The 16,523-nt window shown below is 45.1% G+C and overlaps 1 protein-coding gene across 3 annotated transcripts in view; it reads left to right on the top strand.

Annotated features, from left to right (window-relative positions):
- LOC108880498 (ADAMTS-like protein 3) overlaps window positions 1-16,523 on the top strand; it is a 247,289-nt gene that overhangs the window by 192,570 nt on the left and 38,196 nt on the right. The gene's annotated exons all lie outside the window — the stretch shown is intronic.

Genomic DNA, 16,523 nt, shown 5'->3' with positions numbered 1-16,523 from the left:
AAAGACCCTGGAGGTGACCGCCAAAATAGGCGAATGGGCAAACCTGCTGATGACCCCTTCATACAGCATACTAGCAAACTGCAAAGAGCTGACATGTAACTTCAGGACAGCCTACGTGGCTGTAGTGTATGATGTAATGTTACGGAGAATGACGAAAGCAGCCCACCAGTATGCGAAAGAAGTGATCGAGGAGACGCGCAAGGATTTCTCGGACAATGATGATGAGGCGCCCGCGTCAAAACCCGCAAAACTTAAGAAGAAAGTTAAAATACTCCCAGAACCTATACAGTCAGATGAGGAAGAATACGAGCTTGGGAAGGCATCACAGGAGTCAGCCAAGACAGAGAAAGCAAATTTCCAAGAGTTCAAGAAGCTCAAGACCATGATAAGGCCAAAAAGGGAGCAGGAAAGCACGTCTGAGTACCTGAAAGAGGTGTGGGGCTTAGTGGAGAGTTGCACCAACCAGGAGGAGGCGATCAGGTTGAGGCTGGCGCATGTGACCTCCCAGCCCCTTCGAGCAGGGGAACCAGTTCGAGAACATTACCAGAGACTAGTGCTTGAGGATCTGGATGACGAGGATGCGCACATCGAAAAAGCCCGAACTAGGGTGGAACAAGGACAGTCCCTAGCACAAGCCTGGCATGAGCTAAAGTCTGTAGTGACCCCAAAGAGGTATGTGAAGGCCCTCTTTTGTGCATTGACTTAGCTAATGGTTTCTTTTCTCTGAGGTTGGCTAGACAATCCCAAGGAAAGACAGCATTTACACACAAAGGAAAATCCTATGTGTGGCAGCGCCTCCCTCAAGGCTATAAAAACTCGCCAAATGTCTTCCAGTCAGCAGTAATGGAAGTGTTGGATGGGCTCGGAGCCACCATCTACATAGATGATGTATTCATAGCTGACGACACTGAAGAAGAACACCTAAGGAGACTGCAAGAAATTATTGAGAGGCTTACAGCAGCTGGACTGAAACTTAACCTCAAGAAGTGCCAGTTTGGACAGTTTCAGGTGAACTACTTGGGGTTCCAAGTAGCAACGGATCTGGGACTTTGATGACTACCGAGGAAAATTGGAACAAGTAAGTCTACCGACATCAGAGAATGAGTTACAAAAAGTGCTGGGATTGTTTAACTATGTAAGGGACCACGTTCCAAATTATCAAAAGTACGCTAAACCACTGTATGCATGCCTCAAGAAGAAACAAGGTGACCAAGGGGGGAAAACCAGTGAGAAATGGGTTTGGACAGCAACAGATCAAGACAATCTGAAGAAGCTAAAACAGGTGATAAAAGCGGCGGTTCGGCTGGAGCCATGGAGCCAAACAACGAGGCTGGTCGCAGAAGTAAGCTGTGAGGAGGATGATGCTGTGGTAAAAGTCAGTAACGAAGGAGGAGGAATGGTGACACTATGAAGCTACACCTTATCGTTGGTGGAAAGGAAGTATCCACCTGAAGAGAAGGAGTTGGCGGTCCTGGCCAAGTACTGGGGGGCCCTGGTCCAGGGCCAGGGAATAAAAGTCATCACACAAAGCCATGTTCACCGATTCCTCAGGAAAGGGACCATCGAGAGCACCAAAGCAACTAATGTGTGATGGGAAAGATGGGAAGACATTCTGTTGGATCCAGATCTTGAAATTGGTCCAGCAGCACCTCTGAGTAAGAAAATACCAAAAACAGAGAAGACAGAAGACGAACCCTATGAGTGGGTCCTCTATACAGATGGATCCAGGAAAGGAAGCGATAATGTTGCGTATTGGGGATACATTCTGAAACAGGAAAGAAAAGAAAGCTTCAGACAGGGAGATAAGACTCAAGTGCCCAGGCAGGAGAAGTGACTGCAGTATTGGAAGGGCTCCTAGTAATGGAGAAGAGAAAAATTAAGAGGGCCAGAATAATAACAGACAGTCACTACTGTGCTCAAGCACTCAAAGAAGACTTTGCCATATGGGAAGAAAACGGGTTCGAGGGAGCTAAAGGGAGAACAGTGGCTCACCAGGATCTGTGGAAAAAGATAGCCGAGATAAGGCTAAGCATGGAGCTGGATGTCGTGCATCAGAGAGCGCACATTAAGGAAGGAATGCACTGGCGGGGAAACGACGAAGTGGACTGCTTCGTGCAACAAAGGAGAATCATCTTTGTTGGGATCGAGAAATGGGAGCAGACACCCAAAGGAAGGGTGGTTCCAGAAGAATTTGTGACAGAAGTGGTGCAGGCTGTACATGAAGCGCTAGGCCATGCAGGCACCCTTCCTACATGAAAGGAATTGGAAAAGCATCAAGTCTGGATCCCGGAGAACTGGATTCGTAAAATCCTCAAGGACTGTGAAGTATGTGGACAATACAATGCAGGGAGAAGAGGACAGCGAGGGGCTCATAATAAAAAAGCACCGTACCATGGGGGTCGATATGCATGGATGTGGCAGGCCCTATGGGAGTGACAGGGAAAAAGGGAGAAAAATATCTGCTGGTGCTTGTGGACTCTATGTCAGGGTATGTAGTCATTAAGCTGGTGAGGAAGGCTAATGGCAGCAGTGTCGTGAGTATGCTTGAACAAACATGCAGCAACTTGGGAGTGCCGAAGGAACTGAGAACAGACAATGGCACTCACTTCAGAAATGCACAAGTGGACCAGTGGTGTCAGAACAACGGTGTGAGTAGAGTCTACTCGCCACCGTATACCCCCCAAGTGAACGGGGTGGTGGAACGAACCATTGGCTTGGTAAAAAGTTGGATAGGTAAAAACGCCAACACTAAGGAGTGGAGCACAAAGGCCCTGGAGATAGGAGTGGCCCTGAACGACCGACATTGGACAAACAGGCCCTCCCCCTCAGAGGAGCTTAACCAGCAGCCGTTTACGTCACGGAAGTGGGGCGGAGCACTGAGGATAAGAAGAAACTTCTGGGCCTTAAAGTCCCACTCCAGGTCGGACAACAAGTCTGGATCAAGGCTAGGGACCATCCAACCAACACTGCAGTAAAAGCTAAATACGAGCAAACTGACATAGTTGAACAGATTTTAGATAGTAACACGGTGTTACTAAAGAAGAAAGGGATCCAGGGAGTAGAGCAGCTTAAGCCTATTCCTAGCTGAAAGAAGAACCAGGAACCAAGATGGCCAGCAATGCACCAGACCTACCACCCTATGTCAGGCTGGCCACTGTCTATGGGGCAGTTGTTATGAGGAGAACAGTATCAGGGCTCTGGACAGGCAGAGCCTTGAGAAAATTGGATTTTGCTAAAAGAGGACTCCTGTCATATGAGAAGGAGGTATTAGAGTGGAGAGAAGTTAAGAACAAAGCCGGTGAAGGTAATGGACGGCCACATCTACGGGCTGTGTCGGATAACCATGCTACCCCGAATGGTCTTCATCACCCAATGGGACCTGAAAGGGACAAAGCCAGAACCATCCAGTTGTTCATGTCAATGGGATGGGACCAGTCTGTTCCCCTGCAATAGTTGTGCTCTCCAACAGCGAACTGGGCAGCTGTTGCAGGTAGGACAAGCCAAAGGATGGCAAGTGAGAAGGTATGTGAATCCCCTTATGAGTGCGAAGCCTGCCCCAGGAAGTGGGGAAACCTCAGAAGCAGCCTCGGTGCAAAGAGCACCGGTAAGAAATCCAGGAGAAGAGGCATGGAGGGGGCCGACTGCCCCTCCAATCTACCCCAATCTAGCGGTAGGGGAGGAGGAGGGCTGCCCAGACATGGCCCCATGACATTGAATGCTCCTGGAAGAAGCAGTTAGGGCATCATGACCCTACAACCCTGCCTGCGGACAGCTGGCAAACCCCCTGCTTGGCACAACTCAACTGCCCCAAGTTATCAGAGTGTATCGGGACCCCACTAAACCAGGGTACAGTACGGGTATGGAAAAGTTGGGAGATCAAGAGCGGGAGGAAGCTCATGAACACGGCTGGGAAGGGCCCTGGGAGCTTACAACCTGATTGGAAGACTGATTGGAGAAGTCCTTAAAGACCCAGAGGCGATACTGGAGGACCTGCCGGAGGTTCCAAGAGGGAGCCAGAACAACGAGCCTGCACTACACCAGCACAAGCCTCGATGCATGGGGAGAACCCGGAGCCAGAGCTAAGTCCAAAAGCGCTGACTTCATAGTGACCCCGGAAGGATGGCATCGTGGGGGTGTGTTACAGGCACCAGGGATGAAGGTTGCTAGAGCAGCCACGCCCATCAGACCTGACCAATCGGTAAAGGTAAGAATAACAGTACAGATGGTGATAGTTCCATATAAGGGAGTGTACTCTGTGGGAGCAGACATAGAGGTGTTGGATGATGCACCACTAACCCCAGAGAAGCCAGAGCTGGAAACAAGCAGAGAAAAGAAGGAACCGAAGCCTTGGGCAAAGTTCTGTCGTCAAGTAAGTGGGAAGTGGTCCTGTAAACAACCACCAGAAGACAAGCAATAATCTTTGAAGCGGCAGTAACTGCGATTGCCCCAGACAAAAAGAAGCATTGGAAATGGAGACAGACCTAAAGGTGGAAAACGGCATCGGGAAAATGAATCGTACACCCTATTTAAAGTTACCTAGAGAGATCATATGGCTAGACCATCCGAAAAGAGATTTTGAACCAACATTTTGGGGATGTGGCACCGGCGGTTATTTCTGTACAACAAAAGAATACAGTCGAAGTACAGGGCAAAAATTACTGAAGCCACACGTGATGACAGGATAGCAATTACAAGAAAGAAGAAATGTCTTATGTCCGGCATATTGGGCTGACTTTGCCCAAGATCAGCCCCATGGATACTGAACACGGTTTACTTCACAGTCAATGGATCACCAATCGAGGTAGGAGTGAAGGATGGAAGGAGGCAGAAGATGATTAGACCAGAGCTGGTAAAGCTGAGATGGGGACCCAACTACGCAGATCCTCTGCAGAAAGTATATGTGGAAATCTGGGTCGGACCCTGTGTGATTTGGACTACCAGTCCTATGCACAGGCAGCTCAACAAATAAGCCAGTGACCCTGAAAGATACATCATCGAAAACCAATACCTGCCATTAAGGGTGGCTTGTAAATGGCTGGATATCTTGATACCAACTCTTCCTCCAATAGATGAGGGGGGATTCCAGTTCCACCGCAGAAATGACTTCAGGCGAGATGGTTGGGCAACCATGATGGAATTAGTGACTGAGAAGAATGAACCACTTTATTCAGAATTATCCAGGGTGCGAGGAGAAGGGAAAGTTCATAGAATAGCAAGAGACGGCCTTGTCCTGGAAGAAGAGCAGGAGTTCAAGTACGCCTTTGGACCCTTGCCCCAACTGGAAGAATTGATCGTCACCACCTGGAGGTGGGTGTGGCATGGGTTGGACCCAGGACTCAGTCGTTTCCCATCACCATTATATATGAAACTTCTCAAAGGCCGTGCCAGAAGGACCTGCCGTGGCTGGGAGACAAGTCCACCAGTAATAAAGAGCTTGCAAAACCCAACAAAACAGAAGAGACAACTTCTTAGTGGAATATTCCAGCAGCAGTGCACCAATCCCCAATTGGCGGTGAAGGGATGGAGCTGCAGCCAAAAGTTATTAGAGGAAAGTGTCTAAAAGAAGGTTATGGACCCCCGAACAAATCAGGCTTGAGAACCGGTGACAAGCAGTGGTTGATGACGAAGGAATGACCAAGGAACGGGAAAGGCTTATTTTGTTTTTGTCTGACACTTAAAATCATATCAGTGATGGCTGGACTAGCAACGGTCCTAGCCATCTTATACCACTATGGTAGTGAACCATGGACCCTACCCCATGCCAGGGTCCATTATGGAACAACTAAGCATTTCAACCAAACTTGTTGGATGGTCGAACCGGAAAACATGTTTGTTGCATGGGACACAAACAGGACTCAAGGAAACTTTATGGCAGAAGGAGATAAACAGCACTGGGGACAATTCAACCCTGAACTTGACTAAAGGGAAGTGGTCGTTGGAGGACATACAGGTACTAAAGGATGGACTAATGTTCCAAATACTAAAGTTAGTAAGGCCAGAAGAAAAGAAGGCACAATGTAATTGGATACATCCAGAGGGAGATACTCCAAGTTGGTATTGCACATGGGGTTGCGTACCATTGGAGGGGATTGAGAAGCAGGGATACTGGAACAGCTAGGTCAAGTTTGAGGCACCGTACCATAACAAGTCGTGTTTCACCATACTCCCCAAGTGGGGACAGTTCTGGGGAGATTATAATCTCACCTGCCACGACCTTGGGACCCAGATCCACAGAACCAAAAGTAAAAACAGCACTCTGCAGTTGAAAATGGAGCCAACACCTCGAAATGTAACCAGTAACGTCAAGAGCACCACTCCTTCCCCAGAAACCCCATCACTACTGAAACCAACAGGACCATCAACACGGCTAGTCGATCCTGATTTCGAAGCAACAAAGGCCCGTAAGCGTAACAGATCCCGAGAAGTAGCAAAAGAATGCGTTGCCTCCTGATGGCTGTAGGAATCATCATTGCAGGAGGAGAAGAACATTCCCCATCGGGGTTGGCTGTGCCAAGGCAGTCCTGAGGCATGGTATGATGCAGAGGAAAAATGTAAATGGCAGCGTCATCCCCTATGTAGCTAGCTCTAACATTTTGGTGGCTGAGGGGCACCCCTTCAGGAAGAGCCTTTGCGAAGGTAAGGAGATCACAGGGTACGAGTGGTTGGGCCCTAACCACCTCTACAACAATGGAACCTGTCATTCACCAGAAGAACACTGGATGAAATGTGGCTCAGGAAAAGAAGAGCATAAATGTGCTTGGTACGAGACTGCAGGAGCCACGATTTCAGGAGTCTTCACTACAGTAGTGGAAGAGACGGTTGGCATAATTGGGGAAGGGGTCGCTGTGGTGGAAGGTTGGATTGGAGACTTATTCGCTCAGTTGTGGCCATACCTCCTGATGGCTGTAGGAATCATCATTGCAGGGATCGTTGGGTACGTCATTGTGAAAGGTGGGATCAAGGCTGCCTTACGTCCCTGTGGGAGGAGAACATTGCAAGAGGAAGACCAGAAATCCCTCCTCCGGAAAAAGGAGGGGCACATGCGCCTATAAGAGCTAGGGCACCGGAGCACCAGAGCCATTGCAGTTCCGCAAGTCAACGAGCAGACAGCCAGTTTACAGGAAGAAAAAAAAAAGGGAAGCAAACAAAAACCATGAATAATAGCAACACCACTCACAGCGACGCCAACGTCTACTCAGTGAGTACACTTGAATTTTGGCTGATTCAAGTCATCTGAACATGCTACAGCTGTTCGGGAGAATGGTCAGCTGAGCAATTTCTAAGGCCCTTGTCCTTACTGCACGGATGGGTCAGAATTATAGTGCTCAACTTCTTTTACAAGCAACGAGAATTGGCCTTGCCCCTGTTTTCCACCTACATAATGGGGCGCCATCGTCTCGGTACCACCCCTGAAGGCCTCTACAAAGGAGCAATGGTCGGTGGATGGATGATCATCAATACCATCTCACTGTTTTACGAGCCATTGGCCATAGTAAGCGCTGCACGTGAAGCCTTAATGGTGCTCGGCTTATTGGCCCATCTCATTGCCCTGAAAATGGGACTTCAGAAAAGGGGGAAGAGGGTGTTGGCTGAGCAAAGTAGGTTGTGTCATTCTATGGGGCCTGGGTTGGGGAGCCTTAGCAGTACTATACTGGATGGGCAGTATAACCCAAATGGTGCTAGTGGCCTGGTTCATTACCTACACTGCATTATTCCCTGCAGAAAGACTAGCAATTAGCCCAGGGGTTACACCACCAGTTATTCAATCCCCATGGTTGTCTGCACTGGCTCAAAGGTGCTCCACAAGAATTTAAAAAGGCTTGGCAGCAAAGCTGAGTCTTCGCTAAATGCTAAAAGCTTAACAAATAATCATTGTTGTATTTAACTGTGTTATTGCATCCATAGGAGGGGGATGGCTGTATCAAGTGTGGAACAAAATCAGAAATAGCTGGCTACCTTTGGGAGGTTGCTAAAATCTGTTGGTGCACAAAGTGCTACATTGACGGATTTCCAATCCAAATGGCACAAGGGATCTTCAGTCACACAAATGTCCCTCAGCTACCATCGGTGCCCGTGGCATATTCCCTGGAGATAGAAGCGCAAACCAAGGCACTCAAGAATTCTGCATCGACTACAATACAGCAAGGGATGAACACAGCAATGGAGTCTTTTTGCTCAGTATACACCAAGATGTGGGAATACCCAAATGGGGAACGAGTGTCTACAGCTCACCTGGTCGATGGAAGGTTCATTGCCATTGGACCATGGCTGCCAGCAATCAAGCCACAGAAAAAGGATTTAGAGCCGTTTTGGGATTTGAGCCCGGTAGCGGAAGATATAAAGGAAACGAAGGAAGAAATCTGGGAGCAACCCGCACTCTGAACAACATCGGATCTGGTGGAAAGGTGCAGATAACTGACCTCAAGCTTGAACCGATTAGCCCCAGTGCGGCATTGCCACCACCGCCCCTGACAGAAGATGTGGAAGATGTGGTCGCAGAAGTGGATGCCCTGGAAGCCGTCTTAGGAGGGCCAGAAGAGGTGGAAGCACCAACACCTAGGACCACCTGCCTGGATGAGTTGGAAGTGATCGACCAGTGGGACACTCCAGTAACACCAGAGGATCAGCCCCAACCTGAGGAATCAGCTGAGACAATACCTGAGGAAGAGATTCTCACCCTGACAGCACCAGAGGACGATGATTTCCCCCTCTATGGACTAGAGGAGAAAATCCAACGCGGGAAAGGTACGATCTCAAGAAGGGGGTGTCAAGAAAGGTTGAGATCTACCCACTCCCGACGCCAAAAGAAAGGATCTAATACTAGATTCTCCCCATGGTAGTAAGATACACAGTTTTGACTAATCTTTTAAAAATATTAATCAATATAATGTGAAGTGTTGTAATCAATGTATTGAATGAAATGAATGGAAAATCATATGAAATTGTGATTAAGCAATGACAGGATTGTGACATGACTGGAAAGCACCAGATGGCTTGTTGTTTGAAAGAAGTTGGTAAAGCATTGTGAAGAATGGTATGAAGGTATGAAAACCATAATTTGTGATTTAAACAGTGATTGTAATGCAAAGAGTAAACGATGAAGAATGATTGTATTAAAGGTATTATTGAATATAATGATTAATTATGTTAATGGTAGCTAAGTATAAGAATGATTGAAGGAAGTGGTATGTAGGATGGGTGCGGTCACTATTGGTAAAGATTTGAAGCCAGAAAGGATTGCGACATAACGGACAGCACCGGATTTGGGAGATTGCGACAGGGCTGCCGGAGCTGGCATTGTCAAAAATGGTTTGGAAAAGGAAGTCAGAGGGGGAGGGTTGGAGAGCTGGCCGAGACCAGATAAAAGGTGAAGTACCAGACAAATTATTCGGACTCCTCGTTGACCATCGGTGGATCATCACCTAAGGAAGACCCCTCCTCGCCCGTCGTCAAGAGGGCTGGAATCAGCTAACTTTTCTTCAATTAGAATGAAGGAATCTGGGAGATTATTTGCTGTCAAGAAGACTCAAGGCAAGAGGAGTTTCACAAAGGATTATTAATTTCCCCACTGCAGTGAAGGAATTGTTCTCTGACAATTTAACAAGTTTGCCAGGCCCAGAAAAAGGAACTGTGAATTGGGCGAGGTCCTCCGGGACTTTGTACGGAGTCAGGGGACTCACCCCTCTCAGAACCGGCCTGAAAAGAGGAAAGGTCAGCTAAGGCCAAGCTGCCAACCCCTCCAGCTCTCTCATCAAAATATGCACCCATCTTAGTGACCAGCTTCAGCATTCATTATAGGAACCAGTGAGTTACTTATTCCAGAACTATACTAATTGGGAGATTAATTATATTATTTTTACTTTTTATATGATTATGCTGTATGCTTTGCCCTTGCCAGAATTATATTCAATAAAACTCGTAAACTGTATCTAAGGATAAGTCGTGGACAGTTGTTCTGTTCTTCTCTGAAAGGTAAAACACTAGGTCAGAGTGTGTAATGCAACATAAGGTTCTTAAAGGTTATTTCAGCCTCACAGATTAACAGACCCTTGGGGCTTACAGGGCCACTAAACAATTTCCTAGCACCATACCAAGTGCAAAGATCTTTAAGAGGAGAGCTGTCGTGAACAGGTGTGACTGGTGATCATATCCGACCCACAGGGCTACTCGGTTGGGTGTGACATTAGTGGTAGTAGGGTAGGCATCTGGAAGTAGACAGTTAGTAGCTAGGCGAATCTCCTCGACACCAGCTTATAAAGCCGCAGAAACTGTAGGTTGGGTAAAGACACTACAGCTGTGAGTTCTGACCCTTTAGACGGAGAGCTGGTCCAGACCTCCCGTACCAGAGTATAACTGGCGATCTAACACATGATAAAAAAATTTCCAAATTCATCTAAAAACTGTGAGTAGGAGCCAGATGGTCTGTAAAGTACCACAAGGTGGAGTGGTTGCAATCTATTTCCCTGGTGATGGAGATCTGAAGCTACTGGTAAAGGTTTCAATACTATAGCCCCAAAAGAGAACTGACATTTAGAGCTGAGGTTAGACTAAAGAAAGACTTATAAATTAAAGCGACACCCCCACCTTTTTTCGTAGCCCATTGGTATACTCAGGTGGGGAAGCTTCATTTAATGGCAGGAACATATCTGGTTTAAGCCATGTTTCACATAGACCAATCATATCCAGATTATGTTCAAGAATCAAGTCATTTATCAATAATGCCTTAGTAGAAAGTGGTCTAATATTTACAAAGCCAAATTTGAGGACCATATTGAGCCTGGAGCTGCCAGTAGCAGGCTGGCGTGGTGAGGTACTTATAGATGAAGTAGTGATAGGAATAAGGTATCTAGTGTTTCTATTAGGAGGTTTTTGTGGCCTTTTGTTCAGTACTTTATGGGACATAGCACTGTCACCAGTGGCAGGAGTGGGGATTTGTAAATGGTGATTAAGAAACTTAGGAAACTTGTGAATAGTACGGCGGGGAATGGAGACAGTACTAGTGCCCTACTGTCAAACCCAACGCAAACACCTGTCTATATTCTTAGATAAAATAGCAGCACCTGCTCCAGTAGGATGCAGGCCATCTGTCATCAGCAGGTCAGGGCAGCCCCAGAAAGAAGGCCAGTTATCCACAAAACTATATCCCTGCTCACTACAGTGATGAGCCAGCCAGCGGTTCAGAGACGTTAATCTACTGTACACCTCATCATTACCCCTCATGGGTAAAGGACCAGAGACAACTAATCGATGCTGACACATCTTTCTGGCAAACTCAAATGTCCTAGCTAAACTAGCTTTGGTGACCTCAGACTGCTTCATTCTAATGTTATTGGTGCCGACATGAATGACAATGTTGCTATAGCTAGGTGTGGAATGTGCCTGAGCCCCCGTTTCTCCCTGTGTGATGCCAGCACCCTAAGATTATCCTCTATGTTGGAAGCTCTGGCCCCAGGTAGGCAGTAAACATAGGCTGGTGAAGCTAATCTGACATTGCGAGTGATGGAGTCCCCTATGACTAGAGTGCGTTTATTAGCCCTGTCAGCAGGAGCTGGGGAGACACGCAGGCGAACAGGACTACCAACAGGGCTAGCAAGAGTCGAAAACCGGTTTGCAGTCGGGAGAGGCGACTGACGGACGAACTCCGCACACACTGCCGACGAAGCTAAGCTAGTCCTAACAGGCTTGCTGTCGAACCTGTGGCTAAAGCTATCTGGGGTGCCCGTCATATCTAAGGTAATGCTAGGAGAAAGGAGCTGCTCTAGTTGACAGACACGTCTCTCTAGCAGAGACACCCTGTCTTCAAGAACAGAACAACTAACACAAGCCATAGTAGTAGTTAGTTTAAGATAGATTAGCTGTAGGAATGAGAAGGTGAGGGTGCAAATTAAGATAGGCTAATGAGGCTAGAAACGGCAAAGCTAAGCTAAATTAACTAACAACGAACAGGTTAGAGTCAAAGAAAATATCAATAAACAGGTAGAAATAACAGAAAATAAGATATAGTAGTACAAAGCAGCAGCAGATAATGTGTGACAGAAAGTGAAGAGAGCCAACAGAGCAGCGAGTAAGTGTTGATCTCACAAAATCCCGCCGTACGATACAGGAAGCGTCACAGCGTCACACAGCATTTCACCTCACAGTCACGTCTGTAGTTCATTAAATTGATTATACTTTCTTTGCACATGCGTGCTCAAGAATTGAATTTATTGCATTGACCCTAGGAAATAGAACAAGATGGAAATTGTATCTCCATCTTAGCATGTTTTATTACTGTGAATTTTTCTATATTTCTATTCTTCTATTTCTATTTTCTATATTTATATTACTTTAGCTTATATCTATATATTCTATTTTATTCTAAAGTATTCTTATTGTATTTCTATACTTTACTTTCTGAAATTGGCTTGCACCGGGACCAGAGTAACCCATTTCGTTTCACCTCATGTTCACATGTGTTGAAATGACAATAAAGCTCCTTGAATCCTTGAATCCTTGAATCCATGCTTTGGTCTCTATTGTTTTCTCTGTATTTGTCTGTCAGCATTCAGTTCAGACTTGCACTGTATATTGTCAATACATATAGTGTATTTACACTTCTGATTCATGTTGAATAAACATTTTTTTCAGCTATATATATATATATATATGTATATCCCTACACACACACACACACACACACACACACAGAGAGAGAGAGAGCTTATCCAGGGCTGCGTCAATCTCCCTGGCTGTTTCCTCTCCTTCCGCTGCTGATGATAGTACGTGATTATTGCCTGCTGCTCTGGGTCTGGTTAGTTCTGATAGCCTCCCTTGGATCCATTACCTCTCATTTGGCAGACACAAATATGCTCATCAAGCATTGCAAAGTGCCATGCTCTCAAAACACCTCCCACACACACCTCAGACACTTTGGACACACACCTTCAGCAGGATCCAGAAATCTTATACAGGCCACATTCATTTGCTGAGCATGTGAGATTCGCCTCTAGTAGTTACAGTGCCTACATTTAAGGAATATTCCAGCAAAATCTATGAAACACACACCCTCTAAGAGTGAAGGGGGGCTCTGATAAAATTAAAGAATAACTCTGGTATTTTTGAACGTACCTTGTTTTCCCACAGTTTTGGGTGTAAATGATTAATAGTAACAAAAGTCTATGGAATCAGTGCAGTGTTGAGGAAGGATTGTATACCTGGCCTCCATAAACAGCTGCTACAGTGTAATCCAGTGGGTAATTCCATGTCGAAGTGTGTTATTGTTATCTTCTGTTGAATAAAGCACAGAGTCAACGATTGTCTTTCTGTAGGTTTAATTCTTACCTTTGCAAACTGACTCACTGCACTCCTCAAACATGAGATGCACAATGAGTACCGAGCACAATGAGTGCTGAGACTTTTCACCACTCAAAGTCACACAATCTCTTACTGCAGGGTTCTGCCTCCAGAGCTGTAGAGTCTCCTGCTGCTCCCATGATCCAGCTCAACCCATGATGCGACAATAATTAAACATTTACTAGTGTTATTGATAGTGCTATTAATGTACCATTGTTTGTCATTATTATTCCTTTAGCTGTAATAATAATTATTACTATTATTATTATTATTATTATTATTATTATTATTATTATTATTACTACTACTACTACTACTATTTACATTTTGACTTAGTCTGTGTATCTGCAATGTTGTCTTTCTCCTACCCCCCTCTCTTTCTGTCTAAACCCAACCGGTCGAGGCAGATGGCCGCCCACCTTGAGTCCGGTTCTGCTCGAGGTTTCTGCCTCTTAAAAGGAAGTTTTTCCTTGCCACAGTCGCCTAGTGCTTGCTCATGGTGGGATCTGTTGGGTTTTCTCTGTAAATTTTATAAGATAAAGAGTACGGTCTAGACCTGCTCTATATGTACAGTGCCTCGAGATAACTTCTGTTGTGAATTGGCGCTATATAAATAAAATTTGACTTGACTTAACAATAACTGTAAATGGCTCCATACAAAGTTCTGAGGGTCTGTTCCCAAAGTCTTCATTCCTGTAGATGATGGAAGCAGTTGACAAGGAGCCTTGTCGGAGGACTACAATACACCCAAACTTACTGGTGGCACAACTGTACCACCATCATCTTACACTTCCTTTGCCTCCAATAATACACTACTATACTATCTGATAATAATCATTATATATATGGTTGACCATTTAAAGACAAGGTTGATGTTATTCCCCATTTTACTTACTGTCAGTGTATCCCATGGAAAGACCAAAACCAGTCAGTCAAAAACCATCTCATAAATCATGTCATGTAGCTGCTGGCTAAACACTTAATAATGAAAATGCACAGGAATACAATTTAACAAAATGTGGTTTATACAGACTTTCTGGTTTGTGTGGATTTAGATACAAGGAGCTACAGGCACACACATTTTATTTAAATGTGCTGATGACTGTTCATTTGTTGCATGTCATAACCCCCCATGATCAGTGCAGATTTCAACTTTGCCAAAAAGCTACCTCTTGAATTTGCCAAAGGGAAACTCCCCAAGTAACCAATAAAGTTTTTATCTATCTATCTAGCTACACTATATTACCAAAAGTATTCACTCGTCTGCCTTCACACGCATATGAGCTTGAGTGACATCCCATTCTTAATCCATAGGGTTTAACATGATGTTGGCCCACCCTTTGCAGCTATAACAGCTTCAACTCTGGGAAGGCTTTCCACAAGGTTTAGGAGTGTGTTTATGGGAAGTTGTGACCATTCTTCCAGAAGCGCATTTGTGAGGTCAGACACTGATGTTGGCCTGGCTTGCAGTCTCTGCTCTAATTCATCCCAAAGGTGTTTTCTCAGATTGAAGTCAGGACTCTGTGCAGGCCAGTCAAGTTCTTCCATACCAAACTCACTCATCCATGTCTTTATGGACCTTGCTTTGTGCACTGGTGCACAGTCATGTTGAAACAGGAATGGGCCATCCCCAAACTGTTCCCACAAAGTTGGGAGCATGAAATTGTCCAAAATGTCTTGGTATGCTGAAGCATTAAGAATTCCTTTCACTGGAACTAAGGGGCCAAGCCCAACCCCTGAAAAACAACCCCACACCATAATTACCTCTCCACCAAATTTCAGTCAGACAAATACCATTCTTCTGGCAACCGCCAAACCCAGACTCATCCATTGGATTGCCAGACAGAGAAGCATGATTCGTCACTCCAGAGAACTCCTCTGCTCTAGAGTCCAGTGGCGGTGTGCTTTACACCACTGCATCCAAGGCTTTGCATTGCACTTGGTGATGTAAGGCTTGGATGCAGCTGCTCGGCCATGGAAACCTATTCCATGAAGCACTCTACACATTTTTCTTGAGCTAATCTCAAGGCCATGAAGTTTGGAGGTCTGTAGTTATTGACTCTGCAGAAAGTTGGCGACCTCTGTGCACTATGCGCCTCAGCATCCACTGACCCCACTCTGTGATTTTACGTGGCCTACCACTTCGTGGCTGAGTTGCTGTCATTCCCAATCGCTTCCACTTTGTTATAATACCACTAATAGTTGACTGTGGAATATTTATTGGGCATTTAGTAGGCTGGAGGCATTCTATCATGGTACCATGCTGGAATTCACTGCGCTCCTGAGAGTGACCCATTCTTTCACAAATGTTTGTAGAAGCAGTCTGCATGCCTAGGTGCTTGATTTTGTACACCTGTGACCATGGAAGTGATTGGAATACATTTATTTGGATGGGCGAGTGAATACTTTTGGCAATAAAGTGTATCTATTGATGTCAAGATTATGTTAGGTAACTACCAAATATTCATTCATTTGTAGGATGTTAACACTTTAAATGCGTATTTCTTTACAAAATGTCACTGTTGTTTTTTATGAAAAAAAGATTAATTATTTTTCATATACTAAATGCCAAGGGGATTTATTTATTTATTTATTGGATTAGTACAGTCTGGGATATATCAATGATTAACACTGCTTGTGATGCATTATAATTTTTTGTGTAGTGTCAGATTTAAAAGCAAAAATCACACCGAGGTTCTTAGAGGACAGAAATGTCCCATTTAGCAAACTGCAATAAAAATATTATATATCAATATTATTTTTCACTCTCAGTGAGTTAGATTTTTTTTAACCAACATCAGCCCTGAACATAACTACCAAGTATTCTATCATTCTCAGGATTTTAACCCATTAAATCCTAGTTTGTTTAAATGATGACACTGTTTTTTTACGAAACGTTATCCACACATTCATGGAGTATCATAAAAATGATGCCATAAGAATAATCATTTGGTGTCAGCTCATATTGACGTGCACTCACATACACTTGCATGTAGACACAGTAGTACATCCTACAAAGATGCAAACACACACACACCTACACAGAGAGAAAGAGAGAGAGAAAGAGAAAGAGAAAGAGAGGAAGTGAGAGCCACAACCACACACAAAGACACATCTTTAAAGTTCAATAGCCTACTGTTTGACATATACAGAAATATACTTCATGTATGAGGTATAATAAATTATATTCT

This window comes from Lates calcarifer, unplaced genomic scaffold, assembly GCF_001640805.2.
Source record: "Lates calcarifer isolate ASB-BC8 unplaced genomic scaffold, TLL_Latcal_v3 _unitig_950_quiver_259, whole genome shotgun sequence".
Taxonomy (NCBI): Eukaryota; Metazoa; Chordata; class Actinopteri; family Centropomidae; genus Lates; species Lates calcarifer.
The sequence above is the reverse complement of the archived record's forward strand: the minus strand, read 5'-3'. Positions and strand labels throughout refer to the sequence as shown.